This window comes from Lagopus leucura, unplaced genomic scaffold (assembly GCF_019238085.1).
Source record: "Lagopus leucura isolate 7727_CA_CO unplaced genomic scaffold, USGS_WTPT01 Super-Scaffold_100001, whole genome shotgun sequence".
In the NCBI taxonomy this organism is placed as follows: domain Eukaryota; kingdom Metazoa; phylum Chordata; class Aves; order Galliformes; family Phasianidae; genus Lagopus; species Lagopus leucura.
Genome location: NW_024962262.1, coordinates 92541633 through 92547632, shown reverse-complemented (window position 1 = coordinate 92547632; position 6000 = coordinate 92541633). Strand labels below are relative to the sequence as shown.

General features: G+C 41.0%; 1 long non-coding RNA gene across 1 annotated transcript in view; it reads left to right on the top strand.

The window, feature by feature from the left end:
- The first annotated feature begins 392 nt into the window (after positions 1 to 392).
- Positions 393 to 6000, top strand: part of LOC122177794 — a 53803-nt gene continuing 48195 nt past the window's right edge. Inside the window, exon 1 of the long non-coding RNA XR_006178151.1 lies at positions 393 to 516. This is a non-coding gene — a long non-coding RNA (uncharacterized LOC122177794). The remainder of the gene's footprint in view (positions 517 to 6000) is intronic.

The following is a 6000-nucleotide window of genomic DNA, read 5'->3' as shown; positions in this document are numbered from 1 at the left end:
TTAGGGACACCTACAGGTAGATCAGGTTTCTCAGAGACCCATCAAGCCTCACCTTGAATGTCACTAGGGGCTATATTCATGTCACTATGACTAGGGTCATCCACCACCTCTCTGGGCAACCCAGTCCAGTGCCTCAGCATCCTCATTGTAAAAGACTTTTTCCTTATATTCAACCAAATCTACCCTCTTTAAGCTTGAAACCATTTCGCCTTATCCAATCACAACAGACTCTGCTAAAGTGTCTGTCCTCTTCTTTTTTACGTCTCTCTCCTTTAGACAGTGAAAGGCTGCTATCAAGTCTCCCCAGAGCCTTCTCTTCCCCAGGCTGAACAGCCCCAGCTTTTCATCCTGTCCTTGTGAGGGAGGTGTTCCATCCCTTGGATCATTTTTGTGACCCTCCTCTGGATGCACTTCAACAGGTCCATGTCTTTCCTGTACTGAGGACTCCACATGTGGACACCACTACTCAAGGTCCAGCAAACATCAGTACTGAGCATCTTCAGATCAAAGAGGAAGGTAAATAGATTTTTGTTATGTCTGAGAACTGCCAAGGTAGCAATAACAGAGATTAAACATCAGAAATTTTCTGCCCTGTAAAATCTTACTGGTATCAGGCTTGTTTGCCCAATCAAAAGGCCTTTCTGTGGAAACTCTTGTGTTTATTAGTGACTGTGAGCTAATTTGTGCTTTACTTGTTTAGAAACATGGAAGAGTTTTCACATGGTGAACTGCAGGGCTTTTGCCTCTATCTGTTGTAAATTTTGAGTGCCTGACAACCCAAAGCCATGGTACAAACCAAAGGAAAATAGAATGACCACTAAAGAAGTAGCTCTCACAAAGATCAGCAACAGGAACATATCATTATAGTGCAAATGAAATGCTTTTTTCAGCATGGAAATTTTATCTGGGCATCCTTGAGTAACAATATTGTATAGTCATGACACAGTATTTTACAGATGCTCGTCTCAGAGAACTGGTTCTATTGGTCTCTACTCCGGGTGCAGATGGTCTGATTAAGATGGTGCCGGTTTGAAATCACTAAATTTTGGAATGGGGAGGAGCAGCAAGGACCTGCAGTTCCATCCAAGTTTGGAATTCAGAAATACTGAATGACACTTTTCCTTCCTCACACTCTCTCCTTTCCTCAATCGATCACAGGATTGACTTAACACCATGAAAGCAGACAATTTAATTTTATAGTCTTTTTTATATGTCTTCTGGTTCTGGAGCATTTAGGACTTTCATTTCCAGGCACTGTGGGCTAGAAATGTACTCCTTTAAAAATAAAGTGCGTTTTTCAGGCAGTAATCTCTATGCAGCTGCCATTGCTTTAAAAAAATAAAAAAAAGTTCAGACTAAAACTGCAGTGCCTGTGACTGCCCATAAACCCTCTGTCTCCACTGGGCCTTATACAAAAGTGGTCCAGTCTGGCTGAATCCCAAGACATTCCTGAATTTTAAGTGATAATATGACAAAGATATAATGTAATGGACTTCTGCCTGGTTCAAAAAAATCTTGCATGAGCAGATATCTAGATAAAGAAGTCTGTGTCTAAAAACAACAGGAAAAGGCAGTGACTCCTGTATGTTAGCTGCTGACTGGCTCCTTTCTAGGCTCACTAACTTCACTGGTGAAGAACAGAACAATAAATGGGAAATATTTAATATTTTAATTTCTGCCAAAACCTGACCATGTGGGAGATATTCCATTTTCTTTCCGTGATATATTCCTTTTATGTGTGAGAGAAAGCTCTAGTTAGTGTTGGAATCTTTGCAAGATGAGTGTTCACTGGTGAGCAATTCATATTTGCAATATCTTCATAACATAAAAATACCATTAAAAATATACCTCCTTAAAAAGAGCAATCGCCAAATGCTATCTTCCACATTGCCTTTGGGCCCAGCAGCTTTATTTAGTTTTTGTAAATGTTATTTAGCATTTGGCCTGTGCTGCTGCTGCAATTCTATTTGGCTGTCACGGTCACTTTAGGTGATGCTAGCTCGAGTTGCCCCACTGCAGTTACTCTCTTGAAGATATAAGTCAGCCCACATTGCAAGGGAGAACAGAGCAGATAGACAGCTTATTGCAAATTAAGAATTAGCCCCAATACAGAAGCCAAGAAAAAGCTCCTAAAGGAAACATTTCCTAATGCCATCTGCAAAATAGTAGTAGCGCAAAGGCATTCTTGCCTTCCACAGTGGGGGAGAACCAAATCTTTGTTGCGTATAGAACCACTCTAGCCTATACAGCACTTTCTTTTAACTCTGAGCAGGTAAAACAGCATTTCAGGCTACATATGGATGCAAGAGTCTACTTCTAGTAAGGGTGTTAATAGCAGCAGCATCTAGCTGTAGGAAACAGAAAGTCAGTGGGCAGCAAAATGCTGACTGATTGATTGTTCTGCTTTTAGGCTATCATTTGTAAAATGATCAGCCTTGGTAAAAATTTTTCATCATCAAGATCTTGCTAACAAGGCCCAGAACCTAGTGGCCAACTAGCTTTCATTGGTACTTCCCAAGGGTACTTTGCAGTGCCTCCCAGTGACAATCAGTGAAAGAGTGGTGGGGAAAGAATAGAAAGAGACTTTTTTGGGATTGATGTAAAATTGATGTGCACTAGACATCAATATTGTTTCTCTTGATGATATGTCTAGAGTGTGTGTGCGTGTATCTGTATGTGTGTGTAGGAGGAATGGGACAATGATGTTACTCTGTCACTCTGTCATGTACGTTTGGATTGCATGAGATGCAAAGCACTAGTGGAAATGTTCAGCATCTTTTTTCTTGATTTGTAAGAAAAAGGCACAGTAGGGAAAGAGTGGAAACAAGTTCAGATAGGAAAATCCCTTTAACATCTTCATGCTTAATTTTGCTTTTGCATGTTGTTTTATTCCAAATGGGAGTGAAATCAAGCTGGCTGGAGAAAAGGGCAAACTGCAGCAGGAAAAAAAAATAAAAATAAAAATCACAGAATCACAGAATGGTTAAGACAGGAAAGGATTTCTGGGTCCTTCTGCTCCAACGCCAGCTCACACCAGGTCACCCAGAGAATAGTGCCCAGGTCTATGTCCACGGTCTTTTAAAGTCCCCTCAGGAGGAGACTCCACAACCTTTTTGGGCTGTCTGTGTTAGTGCTCAGTCACCCACAGAAGTGTACAGTACAGAAGTGCTTCCTGATGTTCAAAGGGAGCTGCCCATGTTCCTATTTGTGCCCACTGCCTCTTGTTCTGGCACTGGGCACCACTGAAAAGAGTGTCCCCATGCTCTTTGCACCCTCCCTGACATACATCAATAAGATGAGATTACCTCTGATCTTCCACTTCTCCAGGCTAAGCAGAACCAGTTTTCTCATAATAACCTCACAGGAAAGATGCTCCAAGCCCTTCATTATCTTTATTGCCCTTTGCTGTACTTTTTCTAGCAACCTCTCATCTCGGGAGCCCAGAACTTGACCCAGTGCTGCAGTTGAGGCCTTACCAGTGCTGAGTAGAGAGGAAGGATCACCTCTTTCCACCTGCTGGCAGCAGTCCTAGCGCAGCCCAGGACACTGTCAGCCTCCTTTGTTGCTATGGCTCATCGCTGTCTCATGTCCAACTTAGTGTCCACCGCCAGGTCCTTTTCTGCAATGCTAGAAACAGTTTGTCATTGTAGAAACGTCAGCCTGTGCTTAAAAGTGGGATTTCTGTGAGCAATAAATCTTTGAAATGTAAAGACAGAACCAACATTCTTTGCAGAGGGGTATTTAACCATAAGCTCTTCTCAGTTCTGTCTTTGTTTTGGTTTTCCAGTATAACCACTGGGATGAAATACATAGTGCAACTGCTACACAGGCTCTCAGAGGCTGGCGTTTAGCTGTTGATGCTGAGTCTTGCCTGGTTTTCTTCAGAACTACTGAACTGATAAAGAGAGTCTGAAAGGTCTTGCTGCCTATTCCAAGAGCGCACACATGTGCGAGTGTGAGCATGTATTTTATGGCCAGCAATTTTCTGCAGCATCTCTTGTTTACTTTTGTGATGGGCAGTAGGCCAGGAAGACTGTCTGCCTCCAGTCTAAATGAGCTTATAACTTTGTGGAACATTTTTCACTGACATTTTGGGGATGGGGGAAGTAGACCGACTATCTGCACAACTCTAGAGATGTCCAGAGAAGTGAAGACTCTGGCAGCTCTGAGTGCCTGAATTTTACTGTGTCATGTACCATATATGCAGGATTGACTATTCTTGACTATTCTCATTTTACTGCATTAAAGCAGTGTGACCAAGTTACCAGAATAGTTTCAGAACATTTGTGTGTTCCTTTGAAAAGAACCTGAAGCTATCCTATGGCCTATTGCACCAATTCCCTAAATGTATGTTTTAATTTATGATGTTGGTCACAGGCCCTTACAACAGGACTAGTAGACTGCATCACTAAATTAAAGTTATCCACCAGACAAACTGATGAGAAAAGGGCACAGAAAAGTACATATGAATCCAGCTGTCTACCTCTGCTATTTCTTCCATCACAGGTAGGTCTCCTCTACAGCAATTTTATTTCAACAAGGAATGCACTTCATCTTGAGTCTACACCTACCTCATTCACAATTATTTAAGCCTATCCAGAATGAATTCCTTTATCTTCTCATCTAATAAAGATGTATTTTTAAAAATGCTTTTAAAGTGATGTTAAAGGCCTGATTGAAGTAAAAAAAAAAAAAAAAAAAAAAGTGGAATCTGAAGGCGGTGAGATAAGTTTGTCCTTATTTTACCCAGAAAGTTGTACAGATCATTTATGGTATCAACTACTGCTGGGTAATGTCCTGCAATAAAAGAGAACGCAAGATTCATTGGGTAGTGGCAATAGATTGATTTAATCAAAAAGTCTGAGCATTTACTTGGAATTTCATTCCCTTTTGCAATTTATACGGGGAACACAGGGCCTCAAGCCAGCTTCCCTCTCTATGCGGTGTGTATGTAGTGATGGCTGTCTCTTGTGAATCACATCTTTTAAATCGCAGATGTCTGCCTACTTGCTCAGGACTGCCAAATGCAAGCAATACCAAATTGTTTGTGAGGTCTTGCTGCTCAGCCACATCCAGACATCAGGTTCACCAAGAAGTCAGGTAAAAATTCATAAAGGTTCTGAAATCATATACTCTTGTAACCTGCCTTCTGTCTCCAGCCAAGAGGGATAACCCTGTGCTGTACATATAGGCAGTTCAGAGAGACCCAAAGTACTTGTAATTTACTCGAAGGAAAAGGCAAAGAAATCTGAATTTCCCACACAGGTTGCCTGTTGCCCAAAGCCGGAGCCTAAGGAGAATTCCAAACATCACAGGAAGTCTGATAAGTTGTGCTGTGTGCCTTCGGATCTGCACTGCTGAAGGCAGCTCTGAGACTGGATTTCACGGCAGAAGCAAGAGGCATATATCTGTACAGACAGGTTCTTCTCTCTTTGCCCCCTGTTGAGCTCTCAGTTTTGTTCTTTCATCTGAAAAAAAAACAACAACAAACCACCCAGCAACATCAACAACAAAAACAATGAACAGGCAGATAAAGAGTATCTCCTGCTTTTTTGTATATTGAAAGTTTATCAGCAGGCAGAATTATTAGTGCCTGCAAAAAAATAATTTGACCAGATAAAAATCTCTCACGTGTTTGATGTGAAAAAGAACTTTGTTTGAAGAGAATTGTGTTTGAATGAGAAGTGAAGTGAGAGGAATAGGACGCTCCAGGTGCAAATGACTACCATGCTATTATGTTTGCAGCCTATTAAAAACAGTACACTTCCCATTTGCTCTACAAATCCAGAAGAAAGTGTGTTAATATAATGGCATTTTTTAACTTAGGGAGTGAAAAAATAGAGTCACATTTGATAAAAAGTTACATTTTCTAATTCTTAGCATATTTCTGTTAAATTGGAAGCGAGAAGGAGAAACTAACGTTTGACTTTGGTTGACAGATTTGCAGTCAGTACTATTTCCCTTCCTGCTACTGTTTTCTAACGTATATTTTCCCTGACA